Raw genomic sequence first — 18,316 nt, 5'->3', positions numbered from 1 at the left:
AGGATTACCTTATATAAAATTGTGAGACTTGCCCCATTGCCACATCCAATAGGACATCATCTTAAATCAGTTCCAAGTGGTACTTCTCAGCCACTAGAAGTAGTATATATGGGTACCCATGGTCCAATGTTGAAATCTTTAAAAGAAGGAAATAGGTATTTTTTGGTAATTATAGATGTTTACAGTCGTGTAGTAGTTTTATACCTTATGAGGAATGAAAATGAAGCATCCAGGAAATTCAAGAATCATCATGCAAGGATGGGAAAATTTAAAATGCATTAAGAGGGACAATGATGGTGAGTTCTACAATAATCAATTTGAACAATGTTTAGAAGAGCCAGAAGTTTGTGCTTAGCAAACCAATTATAGACCAAAAGGAAACTATGTCTGTGAAAGATTTAATAAAACTGCTCTGGATGCCATTAAATCTATGTTAAAAGATAGTAACACGAAAGAAGTATGGTGGTATGTTTTGTTCATACATGGTACAGAATTTCAAGAAAAGAAAAAAAAACTCTGTATGAAATGCTATATGGGAAAGAACCGCCAGTTATAAATTTTAAAATATTTGGATATAAGACTTATGTTGGAGCATTTAAACAAAAAAGAAATAAATTTCAAATGCTTGCCAAAGAAGGTATAATGCTATGTTTTACTTTTTCACTCGAGAGTTATCGTATCTATTTTTCTGAAGATAGTAAATTTATAGAAACGAAAAATGTTAAATTCTATGAAAATGACTGTGCAACCAATGTCTTTCTGAACCCAAGTAGAAAACCATCAAGAAGAGCAAAATAGGATGAAAGAGAAGATTCAGATGGTGAAGATATTATTCATAGGCCAGAATTCGACTCAATTTGTAGTCATGAAAGCATCAAGAAGGTATAAGATTTAAAATTGTTAGGAAAAGCAACTAAGCAATCAGAGGAATCTAGAAATGATATTTATTCTTTCATAGAAGGGTCTAAAAACTGATTTAGGTCATCATATGACATTGAGAAATATGGTGACAGTCATGGAATAAAGTTTGAAAAATATATTTCTTATTTTAGTGGTAGGAATGAATACCTGGGTATTCGTTCTTACTTCTTAATTTCAATCAGGAATTAAATTGGCATAGTACAAGTGGTCCTCGTTAAACTGTTCTACCGTAAAGTGCTCGACTTCGCGTGCAGGTCGTCGGTTTACCGAAGCGGTGGTGCCATCCCCTCTGCAGAGGATCAAAATTGTAATGGCATGTCTTCGGATCATCCTCAGGGATGTTTCCCAGACAGTCGCCAATAGCCCATTGTGCAGCTCTAGTGCGACGTAAATGGACAAATCAAATCAAAATCAAGCATAGTACAAGAAGGTGAAGAAGCAAATTAAATTGAGTACTGTATTCCAAAAAGCAACTAAGAAGAAGCTGAGGCAAGAAACTATGAAGAAAAGAAAAATACTGTGGAAGAAGAAATTGAAATGATGAAGAAAAGAGAAATGTGATCATTAGTAGAGAAGTTATAAAGTGCTAGGTAGTAGATGGGTATACTATCTAAAAACAAATCAAATAAAATTGTGAGGCATAAAGCAAGACTTGTCACGCAGGGATTTAAGCAACAACATGGTGTTGGCTATTATAAAGTGTAGAGTCCTGTGGTAAATTTTTCTCTCATAAGACCATTTTTTGCTATTTTTGTAGGCTTAATGAACTGGGTTCATTGTCAAGTTGACGTGAAAATTGCATATTTGTGTGTAGACTTGACAGAAGAAATTTATATGGCTCTACCTGGAGGTTTTGTAGAAGATTCATCAGATGTGTGTGAATTAAAAAGGCAATATGGATTATATCAAATAGGATGTGAGTGGTGCACTGAAGTAACTAGTGTATTTCACGAAATAAAGCTTATAAAATTGTATTTATGCAAAGGACTGTTCACAGAAGATGATATCCTGATATTTGGAAGAAGTTAAGAAAACATGCATCTGTGGAAACATCCTATTGTGTAGAAAGCCTTTAATCAGAAGTTTTTCGATTTTTTGCCATGGAGACTGATTATATCTCTATCCAAGTCAGCCAAAAAGTTAATGTGGTTAAAATATGTGCCAACTGATAAAAAAACTCAAATTGGACTTATCACACTGTGAATTGTTTTATGATAACAGTGCTGCTATTGATTTTCCTAATCAGAAGTTCAGAACTCTCAAAGCTAATACATTGAGGTATGTTACCATTTTGTGAGACAATATGTTAATGACAAATTCTTTGAATTGTCTCTTGAATTGTTGAACTCTTTGAAATGTTACAGCTTTGAAACAGTACAAAAGATTTTTTCTTGAAACCAATGATTAAAGAAAATATAAGATAATTTTGTAAAAAATTTATTTAAGGACTGATTTACTCAAGATCAAATTAAGTTTTTTTTTTAATTCTTAAAAAATACTAAGTTATAATTATGTGTATGACATATATATATATATATATATATATATATATATATATATATATATATATATATATATATATATATATATATATAGGTACAGTAAGGGAAAGGCGGCAAATGTTGGAAAATAATTCATAGTGTAAACAAATAGATCGACAGTGTTTTCTCTTCTCTGTCACTTTATGGAGGAAGTGGGTTTTTGTTGTTTTTTAGTTAGTTATGTTCATCGTATAGTGGTCTACAGTTTGTTAAATGTAGTTTTTGTCTTTATGCATAGAACTTTATCTTTATAGTTTTAAAAGATGTCTGCAACTTGATAAATTAGTTTTCTTTTTACTAGAATTAGGCCTACCAAAACATTCACATGGTATCTGTGCACCTGGAAATTCATGGTAAGTCATGAATTTCAGTATTGAACAAAATTTGTAATTAAATGTAATGATTTTTACTATTTTTAAGAAAAATTCATGGAAAATCATGGATTCAGGTCTCCGAAAAATCTAATTTTTAAAATGGAATCCCCCTCCCCCCAATTTAATCCTGTTCCAAATATCTGAATTCCTAACAAAATCATCACTCAGTCATATTTTATTAGAATATAAAATGATTTTATCATGTTTTTTAAAAATTATGGTTTTCTTTCAAAAAATGAAAGAAAAAACATAATTTCTATATCGAATTATCTTTTAAACTTCTGACATTTAAAAATTTATTTATTTTTTTTTTTTAATTTTATCAATTTAAAATTCTAGTTGAACCAAACCAGCCATTGGCTAATTGTTTAAATTCCGAAATGAGAACAGAAAAATCAGGAGTATTTCTTTCCTTTCTGATGAACAAGAAAAATATCTTTAGAATATAATTCGGCAGAAAAAAAAAAGGAAAAAATTATTTGCTTTTGTATTTTTTCAGCTATTTTATTGTTTCAACTCTTTCTTTACTCTGTTTTTTAAATTTAAAATCTATAAATATGAAGATGCAGAGTATAACAGTTTTGGGTATACCTATCATTTTAATTAACATTATTATAATGCTTTTTTTAATTTATTGTTGCGTTTTTGTGGGAGACAATAGTAACTTCGTTAAGTCATGAAAAATTCTTGGAATTAGTCATGGAAAATCATGAAAAGTTATGAATTTGAAAATCTAAAATGTCGCAGATACCCTGCATTCATTCCATATAAAAAGAAAAAAACTTCAAACTAAATTCTATTCTAAAACCAAAATTTAATAATTAATTTTTCATAGAAAATTTTACATAGAAATACAAAGCAGCAATTAAAAATTCAACCCATCAATACTCTTCTCCCTTCTGAGCAAATGAAAATCAGTTTGATATATTATCATATCCTCAAATATCTACTTCCAATGCAATCTCATCTTTCTGATCTGCACAATTGCATAAGGGTCATATTGTTGAAAATATTTTGTCTAATCAGTCTGATTTTTTCTCATTATGCTTTTTCCCAACCTCCCAGTTTTACAAGTTTTGAGTTTCAGTGCAGATGGTTTAAAATGATGATTGTTTCTAACTCCAAGTCTTATCAACTCCAAATTTTTGTCATTGTAGTGAATCAAATATTTTAAACTCAAAATTGAAAACTATTTAAATATAAAATTAAATTTTTTATTAGAAAAAGAAAGATTTTTTAATTTAAATTTAGCTTTTGTTACAAGATCAGAAATCCAAACTTTTGAAAACCTCCAAGTTTAAAGAATTCAAAACTTCAAGTACTGATTATAATGAAACAAATGTTTGAAACCCAGAACTTGAAACTCAATCTAAATCTGAAATTAATTATAAAAATAATTGAATTTCACTAATGTATATAACTAGTGCTGACTAATGAAAATCTAGATGATACAATGAAATGAACAATGGCATGATGCAATGCATTTAAATTTCAGGTTTTAGAAATTTGAATAGTCTCTAGTACTTGGAGTTTTCAAAGTTGAATCTCTGCTCTTGTAACTGAAACTTAATACAAATTCTAGAATCTTGAACTAGAAGGGAAAAGAGAAAAAATATCAAATATTGAATTTCAGATTTAAATATGGGTTTCAGATATTTGTTTAGTAGTTTGATGTTTGATTGGGTAGTAGATGTAGTTTTTAGTACTTGGTTGTTTTCAAAGTTTGAAGTACCTGAAATTGATATTTCAAAATTTGAATCTATGATCTTGTAATAAACTAAATTCAAATTGTTGAATCTTGAACTGAAATTGAAACGCAAAAATACAGAAACTGAAACTTAGTGTTTTACTTCTTGTTAGTTGACACAGTGTTTCACTTCTTGTTAGTCGACACTAATGTTCTCACTTCTCATTGGTTCTATCTCATTCAACAAGCCTATATAAACACACTGCAAACACCATTTAAAGGCTATAATGTGTATCTAGTGTAAACTTATTATTGGCAATTTTGATGAAGCATTGTATATAATATATGTCAATATTTGCATTGAATATAAAGTTGAACTGATAACATCATATTGGCAAATAAATCTTTGAATAAGCGTTGAATGTTAAACATTACTCAACTCTAATAGATCGACATCCTTACTTTTCTTGTTTATATCTTGCGAGCAGTGAGCGTTTTAAATTAGCTTTGTTAAATAAAAGAATTCTAAATTTTTCAATTTTGAATTTTATCTTTAAAAAATGGAAAACACTAATGGGTAAATATGTTTTTTCAATTATTTTTATTGCTTGTTTTTAAGATCGATACATTTTGTCATAAAAGAAATTCCAAACTGAAAATATCATTACTCCTTCTTCAGAAATAGCTTTCGAATATTGTTAAATATATATTAATGATAATAATTGTATAGTTTAAACACATATTTTAAATAAATTATTCCCGATGTTTTGCGATCAAAAGTAAATTGCTTAAACTCAGAATTCAAAGTTGAATTAAGGGAATGCAATTGCAACCCTATTTTAAAATTGCAAAAGTCTATAAAATATTTCTTATATTAGAATATTATTTTCCTTTTTTGTGGGAATGTATCTTCATTTAGTTATAAACAAAATAAGTTTTGTTCATTAATGATTTTTCTGTACATCTTAACTGAATACTTTAATATTTTAGTTGGAATTCATGAAGCACTGATATTCTCTGCTTTTGTTTATAGATGTATTGCATATTTAATGATCTTAATTATTTGTATAAAATTTAATGATCTTAATATCAATGTATGGATTGAATTCTTTCTCAGATGTTAGCACTATAAAGATATATCTGTATTGTGATCTGTTATGCCAATCACAAACATTGAAGTGCCAAATGAAATGTAAACTTGTCAAATTTTTAAAAAAATATATATGAAGAGGTTTGCTTGGAAGAATGTGTTAGCTACGAGTTATACCCTTCAAGTTCGTCACCTTGTGTGATTTTTTTTTCTTTCTTTCTATTGTCTCGCTGGCGCTTGTCCAGAAGCTGTCGAGAATGCAGCAATTTTTGTCGTGATATGAAAATTTTCCAAAGTATCTCGTGATAAGCACGTATATATTTCGGATTTCGAATTTTATACTTTTGTGTGTGTTGGTTTATTTCAAATAAATGCGTAATGAAACTAAAGTGGTGTATTATAAATTAGTATTTTTCTTTGATATTCTGAAATTAGTATTCGCAGTAGTAGTTGTAGTTGCATTAAAATAATTTTTTCTCTCAGATAATGGAATCAATAATACAAAATATTGCCACAATAAGAAAGATTTCTCTTTTAATTTTCAAGTGAATTATCCAATTATTTTCAAAAATTAGATAACAAATAATTTAGCACAACCGCAAAAATTAAGCTATTTTTTTTTTAATCAGAGGTATAAAGTAAGTAGAATATATGATGGTAACAAAGAGTAAACAAGTCTTTTCTATTTGACCATATTCAAATACTGAAATCAGCTCTTTTCCTAGATATTTTCAGCTTTTTTAATTTTCATAGCAGCAATAAAACCTAATTCGCCAATGTATAGGAAAGGATTCTGGTGTACACAGACTATCGATGATACATATCGATAATATCTTAATCATTTTCAAAAAGTTTTAAAAAACATGATAATGCTTGTAATATACATAATGATAGCTATTAAATACGATATTATTCTGAGTGACTAAAAATTTTATTTGGGTAAACAAAATATAGTTTGTAATAACCAAATGAAATAGTTATATTGATTCTATATAGACAAAATAAAAGTGTATGCAGATTTTTAAATTTAATATTTGAACCAAATTTACTTTCTATTTACTATGTATGTATGTTTGAAAATTGTTCAAGAGTAATATTAATTAACAAATTTTTTTTTGTTGACAAATCTGTGATCAATAACTACTTTTTATATCCGTATAACTTTGAGAAAAATCATTTTCAAATTTCCATTTTAAATTCATTTCATTTTGAAAAATCTTATATAAGTTTTAGTAATTGAAACAGTACATTTAAAAAAAAAAATTGAAAATAAGAAAATTAATAAATGCTTTTCATTTTTAAATTAATTATATTAAAATTTGGCTGATTTTTATTAGGCATTTACTGTAATTCAATAGCAAACTTATGAATTTTCGTTTAAAGTTTCATAGCATTGACGAAATTTATAATTTTTATAGAAACCTATAAGGCTGCTGATGCAGTTTTGAAAGAATATCTGGTAAGATGCAATATAGAAGTGTTTTCTGAAGAAGAATTGCGTCCCGCAATCATCCCTGCCTCCAGTCCCCAAGCCTCCTACATCCTCTCCTCTACTCCACCAGCTCCAAAAATAGTTAACGTCAGGCTGATATGCCATCTTTCTCTGCTGAGAGGACTAATGAAAGTCCTCTCACAATGAAAGAGGCGAGTGTAGTTTGCTTTCAATAAGTGTTCAGTGCACAAGTTGTGCTAAAAAATGAAGGTATTTTAAATTTTACTGACTTACATTTTACTTTGACTTAAATTTTAGGTTTTTTTTTTAATAGAACACCATCCACCAAAAAATAATATTCCTGTTTTATGATTTATTGTCAACAAAAAAATGTCCTACATCATTTATACTTTAAAATCTTTGTATAATCTAAAATTTCTAAAGAAGGTAAATCAGTAGCTGATAATGTTCAGTCGAATCTTTATTTAAAATTCTATTTCATTTTATCAGGTTCTTATAGTGCAATGATCTCAAATATGCGTAAGCTTATGGAGGAGGTAGCAATGTTGCGCCAAGATACTGACTGTTTTTCCCAAGCGCTGCATGTTCAACGTCCAGACAATGAAAAGACAGAGGACTTCCAGCTTATGGAGGCTGCATGTTCAACGTCCAGACTCTGAAAAGGCAGAGGACTTCCAGCTTATGGAGGCTGCATGTTCAACGTCCAGACACTGAAAAGACAGAGGACTTCCAGCTTATGGAGGCTGCATGTTCAACGTCCAGACTCTGAAAAGGCAGAGGACTTCCAGCTTATGGAGGCTGCATGTTCAACGTCCAGACACTGAAAAGACAGAGGACTTCCAACTTATTGAGGCTGGAGAAATGCAATTGCTGGAGGTTGAGCTCGAGTCTAATGAGAAGTTATCCAAAATGGTGAGATTTCTGTTTTCTCAAAGAATTGTGTTTTGCATTAATATTCTTTGCTTAGAGTTCAGGTGATTCAGCTCTTTTAATTTTTAAAAATGAATAAGGGTAAATTTGTTTCACATAAATAAAGGTTTATTAAAAGCTGAGTAAAGATTGAGTTTGAAATACTAGTCTTATTTGGAATATTGTGTGTGATTCTTGGGGTATCAACAACTTGTTTACTGCAAACATGTATGTCAAATAATTTTTTAAAGGTTAGCTAAACCCTGTTGTTCTTTATCCAGAAAGATATAAACTAAATATAATTATTAATAACAAATTAAATTAACAAGTAATTTGTCTTTGCTTTTTATTTGTGAATTATCTGTGTAAGGTATTAAAATAAAAAGATAAATGCCATTCATTGCATCACTCTTTTATGCTGAAATAATGTGAATAAAAAAACTTCTGAATTATTTGTCAAGACAAAAAAAAATTCACATAAGTTCTAGTCATATTAAACTAAAAACCCTTTTTTTTTTAAATAATTCAAAATCGTGTATTGTATATAATACCTTGGATTGTATTTAATATCTCTGATATGTTTTAAGAATTGTGAAACTTAAATTTGTTGCATCATTGTTGTAAAAAAAAAGATACATAACTTTCATCAAAATTTAGTTCATTTTTTAGATGTGAACCCATGATATTGATAGTTTTGCACATCAGATCTTATATAGTATGTCCGTAAAGGCATGCCCTTTCGGTCGATTACCAGTCAAAAGATCACCATCACTTTACAAACACACTGCATTTCTTTAACATGTTGTATATTTTTTAATTACGGAACTGTTTTTTTGTTTTTTTTATCATTAGTTCTGATTTGTGCAAAACTCTTACAATCGAGACTACTGCATGTAAAGTTGCCTGTGATTACTTAAATTATGTACAGTATAAGGGGTCTGGTTTATTTAGGTTTAGTTTAACTTATTTAGGTTTAGTTCTGAACTTATTATCTTGAAAACTAGATTTTTATAGAATCCCTTTCAGTTTGAGCTATACAGAGTATACTGTATTTTACTTTCCTTTTCTTAACTTGCTAAGCAGTAATATATAATTTGGTTAGTCGTCCCGCCCAAGGATATGGGCACTCGACTGTTACAATGCAATAAAATACAATGTGACAACTGCAATAAAATACAATAAATACAGCTACAAAAAATAAATAAATAAAAAATAACTATGACATTAGAGTATAGATGATTTCGTTACAAGAAAGACAGCTGAAGTCCAAGGCATGAAAAGAAGAACTCTTCGAAAGAGGACGGTTTGATGGTTAAAAGCAATTAGAAAATGTATAATTGATAGCCAAATTACAACAAAATCAATTTAAAAATTAATCAAATATAAAAATAGGTATACAAAGCAACAATTAATATCAAAATATCCAGGGCAATTCAGGATCCAATAAATAAAAAAAGCAAAAGCACCAAAAATAAAAGCATCAGTACCCAAAATCATTAAAAAGGTTAAAAATAGGAATAGAATAGTCTAAGCAACAGAGAGGTGTAAGTCCAATATTTAATCTGATGAGTTAAAATACTTATGGGATGGTAAACAAGGGGTCCATGAGGTCGTTTGGGGATATTATGTTTCGACACAGTAGTTAATGATATTTCTCATGGTTTGCTTTTGTCTCTCTGTTCTGCACCATGACATCAAGTCTCCCTGGTTTTTAAAAGCGGTGCCACGGAGTGTTGTAAATTTATTGCATTCCGTTAGTAAATGTTTGATGGTTTGGCATTTGCCGCAATATTTGCAGCTTGATGTCTTTTTAAATAGTCTAGCTTGATGTACACCACCAAACACTCTGTGCCCTGTGTAAAACTGATTGAGATAGAAATCACTTATAAGTCTTTTAGTACTTACTTGTGGGAAAAGCTGTAAGTATGTCGACCATTATTCGACGTATCCCACTTCTGTTACCAAAGTTTTTTGCTGTTGCTCTGAGAAGTTTTCTTAATTCGGCTCTAGTAATGTGGTAGTTCATATCCACCCGATCGAACTCCGTGCCCATTTTAGCTAAAGTATCTGCCTCCTTGTTGCCCTCATTCCCCATGTGTGCCCTAATTCAATTTAACATGTGTCCTTTACCTATATTATGCTAGATCTCTTCAACTTGTTTATTTGAGGGCACGGGGTTTTCGAGTGAGTTCAACGAGGAGCGAGAATCCGTTTAAATTGTTGCCAAATAGATGTTGTTTTCATTTAGCCAATTGATAGCTAGTTTAATGGCCTGCAGCTCGGCTGGGTAAATACTTGACTCGTTGTTAAGTCTAGTACAATTTTTATAGACAGTCGAACCATTTAACTTGACAACATATCCACACCCCACTCTTTTTTTTTTTTTTTTTTTTTGTTACCCGTGTTATTATTGAGTATTTCTCTCTTACTGCCATCGGTGTATATTTCATAACCCAGACCCGTCGGTGGGCTGAATCCCCATTCTATTGCCCTGAATTCAACTGGATTTGTGTATGGTATTGTATTCGGGTCGTACAATTTTATGGTTGGGCTATCAAAGTCTGGATCCAGGGTGGTACTGCTACTATTGTATTAGGCCATTTAAGTGTCCTTACAAAGTTATCCTTTCTTATCTTAATATCTATTGGTAAGGTGCGGGCGAGAATTTGTAGTGCCTCTGTGCTTACAGTACAGCAGCATTTTGTGATATTTATTAAGCATAGTCGTTGTATGGATGACAGACGATTATTTATTTTTACTGTTGGTTTATACCAGACTACTGAGTCATGCATTATAATTTTCTCCACTGCCTGTAAGTAGATTGTTTGCAATATTGTTGGTTTTAGGCCCCGTGTTGCTCTTGAGCAATGACTAAGTTTATGGTAGATTGTATTTACTTTCTTCTTAACGTCTTCAAGGTGTGGGATCCAGCTTAACCTGGGGTCTAGGGTTATGCCTAAGTATTTCAAATTGCACTCGTTCTTTATGTAAGCTGTTGTAGTGTTACGCATTTGATAAATAAATTTTAATAAATTTTTTGTTTTTTGGAAAAGTAATTGTTTTTGTTTTGTCAGGTTCGAATTCAAAATTTGTGGTTTTCGGCCAATGTCGTCAGTAATTCGACCATTTCGGTGCCTAGTTTGTTGATTTTGTATAGTATTGAGTTCTTCATAAGAAGAAAAACATGATCAGCGAACGCCAGCAGTTTAAAATGTGGTTCAATAGGAATGCTAAAAATAGTGTTGATTAAAATTAGCCAAAGTATCGGACCCAGTGAGGAGCCCTGCAGTACCCCCATGTTTGTCGGCATATCAAGAGCAGTATCATTAAAGTTAAAGATGATGAATCGTTGTTTAAAAAGCTAAAATCTAGTTTTAAGATCTGGTCACCCGGGTCAAGTTTATTAAGTATTAAGCTCAGTTTTGAGTATATAACAATTTGCGTTATTGAAGGCGTTTTTAATGCCCCTGGCGTTTTTCCGTATGTTTACCCTCAAGTTTAGCTATGTTGATATAATTGACCACTTCTTTCAGGGCATCTTCTGTTCCTCGTCCCTTTCTGAATCCAAATTGTTGATTGTCCAGTAGTTTGTTGCTTTCCAAATAAAATACTAGTCTTTGCGTGATCAGTTTGTCCAGTATTTTGCCCCAGACCGGTAGTAATGATATTGGTCGGTGGTTTTGGGGATGGGCAGGATCTCTATTTTTCTTTTGTATGAGGCAGATTTTAACTTTCTTCCATGATGTTGGGAAGTGGCCTAAGGTTAAGCATTTATTTATAAGAGTAGTAAACCATTTTTTATCAGCATAGAATAAGTCATGGATGACCTCTGCTGTTATTCCATCACATCCTGGGGCTTTCCCTCTCTTCTGTGTCTTGATGTCGCTCTCTATCTCGGCCTCTATAAATTCTTCGGTAGTGCTGTTTTTCTGCTTTACTTCTATATCTTGAATAGGCGTGAATGGAAAGTGATAACTTAATATGTTTATTATCGATTTCTTAAAGTTTGTCGAGACATCGCCATTTTGCAGCTTAGTAAGAACACCTGGTGTCTTTCTGTCATCTATGTTTCTGGCAATTTTGTATGGTTTGCCGAATGTAAAATTATCTGTGAGTTTGATTATGTAATTTTCGATAGCCTCTCTTTTTTCAATTTGGATTAGTCGTTTGTATGTTGCAGATGTTTGTTTATATTTGATATTTGAGTGGTTTCTAATTTCCTCTTCCTGCGGACCTTGATAGTGTCTTCTTGCTGCCCTTACTTTTTTCCTCATTATATTAAGCTGTGTAGTCCACCAAAAGTTCTTCACACCTGTTCTCGGTTTATGTTTCCTTTCACTATTACTGCAGACTGTTTGTATATCAATGGTGCTTTGTTCTATGAATTTGTCAAGTTCATCCTCACTGGTGATATTAATTGGATTAGTGTTTTTGGTAATGTCAGTCAGCCCAATTCTTAATTTAAACCAGTCCAACCGACAGTACCTGAAGATTTGAATGGGTTGCTTAGCGTAGTTATAGTCTGTGTGGGTATATTTTATTCTATATTTTATTCTAGAATAAATAAGTTTTGAAGCTTTCAATCCTATGTAAATGATAAATATCAGTAAAAAGATTTTTTTTTAGCTTTCACATGGTTATTTTCAATTCTCGATTAAATTTTAGTGTGACAAATTATGGCAGCATATAGTACTACGCTGTTCGAATTATCTCGAGTTTGCAGAGTTTGACCTGTTTAGCACGCCCGAATTAACTCAAACGCTGAAGTTAGGGGTTAACAATTTGAAAAAAATATCCCATATATCATCTTATATTACCAAATTCGACATATAAATTCTATTTTTTCCTACACAGTGATGAAATTATGAAAACATTACAGATTTTACAAATTCACTGGCTGATTCCTGTGCATTTTTTCATGCATCAGTGGAAAAGAGGTTTCTCTGTTACTAAAACAATCAGCATAAGCAACATGAAAAAAGAATGTTAAGAATTATTGTACTCTCAAGAAAAAATTAAAACGTCATCATTCGTGAAATGATTACATTTCATAAGGATGCAAATAAAGATAAAAAAAATTAAAATGCAATGCCCAAAATGAATCTCAACGAAAAGAATATGCAAGCAAAGCCTGATAGACATTCTAACCTAGAAAGAACTTCCCCCTTTACAATCGATGAAAACAGTATCTCATACAAGAAACAAAGTTCACAAAATGTAATAAAATCTGTTCCATACCTGATAGAAGCAGGACACAAAGTTTTTTTTTTTAATTGCTTCAAAAAACTTGGCCAAAAAGATAACTTTAAAGAGAGATTCAATTTTATTGTTCTCTAGTTAGTAATTTTCATCGATGAAATAAAGAAATTAAATATATTATTTTGTAGACATCTAATTTAATTTAGCAATATTCATTAATGATGTAACTCTTATGTTGACAAATAATCAACTTTAAATGTTTATTGTTTTATTACGACTATAAGCCGTTTTCAAATGACAAGAAAATATTACAGAGTTCGCAAGTAAAAATTAAAATATAATTTTGCTATTAAGTTTGATATTAAATTGCAAATGAAGAAATGAAAAATAACTAAATAAAAAAATTTAAAGCAATAGACATTTTTAATTCTAAAATCCAAAACATTTAAATGTTTGAGGTAAAATTTTTGTTACTTTTTTATTATTGATTTCTTAAAAATAAACTTTTAGTTCGTTTTTAAAACATTCCATGCAATTTTACTTTGAATAGATTATACATCTTATTATTAAATACTCATTCTGAAATATTCATTTTAATTAATAGTGGCCCTATTTCAATACAAGTCATAAGTTTACGAACACTTTTGGAAGCCACCATATATATAAAAATTTATTGATATAAAATTACCTTGAATAGTTTTATTTTGATTAATGAAAATGTATTAAATAATACTTGAGCAAGGCTTTTGTGCCCATTCTGTATTTGCCATTTAGTACACTTTGAGAAAAAACCGCTTTAAGTAAGATATTAAGAGAAAAAAATTTATTCTATAAAAACATATATATATAATAGTGTGTTTATTAGCTTTAAAATGAGGAAATTCGAAGTCAATATTCTGTTTCAACACATAGCCCGATATCTTACCTTAATATTGACAATATTAAGGTAAGGTAGTTCGTCAACACATAGTTCGTTTATCTAAGCATATTATTTTATATATATGTCTTAATTTTTTAAAAATTTATGTTGTACTAAAACATTAAAAAATAAATTTCGCCAAATTGTTAGAATAACATTTTAAATAATATACTTTATAATATTGGCACTTTTCTGGTACGTATCATACACTTCATAAGAAAAAATCATGCTGACCTGGAAATTTTAAGATTTTTACCTGGAAAAATCCGAAACCTGATTTGAGTGACCACCCTGATTATTCAGAACAATGATTGTATGGGATTGATTCAAGGCCTGTGAAGGCATATTACCTGCCATTAATTTAAAAAAAATTGAATTCACTTCAAGAAGTTTGTTAGTAAATCTCTATTAGTATATTTATATATCTCATAATTTAATAACTCATTTGTTTAGAGTATTAAAGTGAAGTAATTCTTCTTTCTTTCAGCATAAACTTTTATTATAACTGTCTTGTTAAAAATAGAATTATGATTTTGCTCATACTGAACTAATCAAATGTTTATTATAGTGGCAGTCTGGCAGAACCCAGCAACGAAAATTGCAAAACAAGCTGATGTTGAACTTTTTGTGAAGAGCTGGCTGAGGACTGCTGCTGATAGAAATGGAGGAAGGAATAAAAGAAAAAATGTTGTAAAATAGATATTTTTGTTACTGCTGTAATTTTGTGTAATTATAGTAGTTGTGTATATGATTAGTTGTGTTGATGAATAAAATTATGTACCTTAACAAGTATTTTGACTACTTTTTTCAAATGAAAATTTACATTTCAGCTGAATATATTGTGTTTTATATATGTTGTAAAATTAGATCAATTAGTCATGTAGATTAAAATTTTTAAATTTCATTTTTGTACGCATGTATACTGAGAACAATTTGCAGAGTTTAGATTTGTTTTGTATGTCAGTTACTTTATGTCTTATTTATAGGTTGTAAAATTAGATCAATTAGTCGTGTAGATTAAAACTTTTAAATTTCATTTTTGTACGTATGTATACTGAGAACAATTTGCAGAGTTTAGATTTGTTTTGTATGTCAGTTACTTTATGTCTTATTTATAGGTTATCAATTTTATATTTGCATTTGATAAACTTGTGTAGTTTGTTGTATAGCATTCCTGGTAGAATTTGAAATACTTTTTTTTATGTATATTAGAATAATCTTAAGATAGCATTTTTAATGAGGAATATATTAATCATAAATTAATGCTGAGGTAACAAAGTATTAATATTGAGCAATCACATATTTTGACTACTTAAAAAATTTGAATATGTAGGGCAGCGAGGCTAATTAGGTAAGGCTGCTTCAATTCAGCATTTCTTACGATTTCTATCTTAATAAAATGACTGAGAGCATGTGCTTGAAATAAATTGTAAAAACAAGTACTCATAACTCTAGATTCAGTTCATAAATTTTTTTATTATTAAGGTCCTAGGATAAAAATGGAATCTAAAAAAATTTCTGATCCCCCCTCATCTAAATATAGACTGGTCAATGACCTCTGTATCCAGATTACGGAATGGTGGGTGAAATCGGATTGCTGGCCTTCAAGCATAGGTTAAGCTTTGAACAGGTACTGGTCACCGTCAAAAAGTGGTGGGCTTGTGATGACTACTTTCCAGTTGCTGGCTCCTATACAGCTGGCCGTCCACTGGCCTGCACTGTTGTGTCAGCAGAAGGCCAGCCATTCACTTTAGTACAGTTAGAAGTGACTGCATCAGTGTACCTGCCTAGCACTTTAGCTGCTGGCTACAAGAACTTTTCCACTGTTTTGCCTGCTGATTTGTTTTTGCTGGGATTTGATAAAGTTTTAAATCTACCTATGAAGACCTTCATTAATTTCCCTATTCTTATTTATTTTCATGTACAATATTGAGTCATCCCTGATGATTTTTATTGGATAATATGCCCACTTATTAACTTTTTTTTTATTTCTTGATTTCAAAGACCACAAGTATCTTGATTACATGATGAATGGGTAAAGGGCCAGAATGGCCAAACTACTATGACTGAATTTGGGGCAGTTTTACTTTTTTAGCTAAGTTTTACTGCACTTCCTTACTGTTTACTAAGTTTTACTTTACTACTTAACTGACTTTATTACTTACTATTTAAAATGTGCTCTCTGAAAGGATGCCCATTTAAAAATGTCTTACAAGTTCATTCCTGATGTGACTATAGACAACTATACAAATTTTGAATGTGATCCAGAAACAATCTCATTCTCAACATGTATCTCTATGACAAAGTTTATTGATTATTTATGTACTTTGAAAGCAAACACTGTGAAAGAACCTATGAAATTTAAGATCATGAACTGTAAGTTGCGTAAGTAACAAAATCTTTTTATTGCTTCATTGGTAAATTACTAAACTATTTTGACTATGAAAGCAGTTAGTAACAGAAAAAACATATTAAGCAAGGTAGCTTCAGGTAAGCATTGATTAAGTTTTCATTCTTAATTGAAGGTTAAAGAATGTGAGTTTTTACTATGTAAGAAAGGAAGCAATTTGTGTTCAGAGGGGTTTTTGTTAAAAACAAAAAAAATCCTATGATGTCGTATGCCATTAAGACAACAACAACATCTTAGATTTTTTGTTGTTGTCTTATGCCATTAAGGCAAGGGGTGCACTTCTTGTTTTCCAGTTACGCCATCTACGGCCAAGAATTAAACTTCTGTCGCACACATACATCACAGCCCATTTATAGGGGGACCCATTAATTCATCCACAGATCTTAATTTTGATTTGAACCAAAAAATTATCAATCTCGGATTCAGTACCTGGAAGTATGATTTGTTATAGGAACATGGAGGACTTTGTGACCTGACAGGTTTAACGTGCATCAGTCACCATTTACTACATGTCTTCGGCCGGCAAGGGTCGAACTCACGACCTCTTGGATATGGACAAAATCTTAAGATAAAAATTCAATATAAAAATAAAAAAAACTTTATCTACTACATTAGAGGTGATAACCTTTTTTAAAAAGACAGCCCTCAGATTTTTGCTGGTATTTTGGCCTCTGTACCTCTCTGTATTTTGACTATCAATTTGCTTAACGTGCTTGTATTTCCGGCTGTCAGCTGTAGGTCATGCGTTGATTTCATGCCGATTACCATCAAAAGGTCGTACGTAAATGCTTTGACGCCGTTGGCGACTTCGCAATTACTTGTTTTCTGGCGGCATGCACTGCCGATTTGGGGACATTCCCTTTTGTTGATAAAGATGAATGTACACGCGTGTCTACCCAGCTCTTTAGCTACTTGCTGCAATAAAGTTACCAGTGCAGGATCGGCGAATTGTTTTAGCTGGAGTGATTCCCATTCTTTTTATTGCTCAAGTTTAAACAAAAATTTGTCCCGCAGTGGACTGATCGTTAAGACACGGTTCCCAGCAGATCACCGAAGTCAAGCATCACTGGCTGCAGTCAGTGTGCGGGTGGGTGACCACTTGGATCAGTCTGCGTAGGGACCGAGGGTGTGCGGTATTGGTCCTCGTTAAGCTGTGCTACCGTAAAGTGCTCGACTTCGCGCGCAGGTCGTCGGGCTACCGAAGCGGGGTTGCCATCCCCTCCGCAGAGGATCAGAATTATGATGGCATGTCTTCGGATCATCCTCCGGGATGTTTCCCAGACCGTCGCCAATAGCCCATTGTGCAGTTCTAGTGCGACGTATATTAACAACAACAATAAACAAAAATTTATTCGTTTCTTATGAAAATACATTTACAAAAAGTAATTTAGTTATGTTAGGAAGATAAAAATCATTGTATGTATGAGTTACAACAGTTATGAATGTATTATGAATGATAACATTCTTAACAAGCAACGTCCAGAAAATTTTTTTAAGTGGTATTAAAGAATTTTTTTCATTAAGGCCCCAAAATCGTAAAGTTTGAGTCTTCTGGCTTGTAGAATAAATGCACTATCACGATTCACATTTTTTGCACAAATAAGCTAAGAGCGGAACTAAACCCTCTTTTTTTAATTCTTTTTTTTTCTTTTGTATATAGCCAGGAGTCTTTTAAAAACCAGTGATAAAACTGGATAGATCTTAGCCGTAACAATTCCCATAGTAACCAAATTGCACTTCCGCTTACTTATTCTAATCAGTTCTATTGTTGTTTTTGTTCATTTACGTCGCACTAGAGCTGCACAATGGGCTA

At 31.2% G+C, this 18,316-nt stretch overlaps 1 long non-coding RNA gene across 3 annotated transcripts in view; it reads left to right on the top strand.

Moving 5' to 3' along the window:
* The window catches only part of LOC107457481 (uncharacterized), a 40,906-nt gene extending 26,021 nt beyond the window's left edge, over positions 1-14,885 (top strand). The window contains exons 1-4 of one of the 3 annotated variants that reach the window (XR_015430187.1): positions 2,659-2,815; positions 7,032-7,315; positions 7,556-7,978; positions 14,662-14,885. This is a non-coding gene — a long non-coding RNA (uncharacterized LOC107457481). Of the gene's footprint in view, positions 1-2,658; positions 2,816-7,031; positions 7,316-7,555; positions 7,979-14,661 lie in introns of those variants that run through there. The other 2 variants (XR_015430190.1, XR_015430188.1) reach the window with 2 other exon arrangements.
* Positions 14,886-18,316: the final 3,431 nt, after the last annotated feature.

Source organism: Parasteatoda tepidariorum, chromosome 11 (assembly GCF_982258835.1).
Source record: "Parasteatoda tepidariorum strain Cologne lab strain chromosome 11, Ptep-v5.0, whole genome shotgun sequence".
NCBI classification, from domain to species: Eukaryota; Metazoa; Arthropoda; class Arachnida; order Araneae; family Theridiidae; genus Parasteatoda; species Parasteatoda tepidariorum.
Note: the sequence above shows the minus strand (reverse complement) of the source record. Positions and strands in the feature narration are given on the sequence as shown.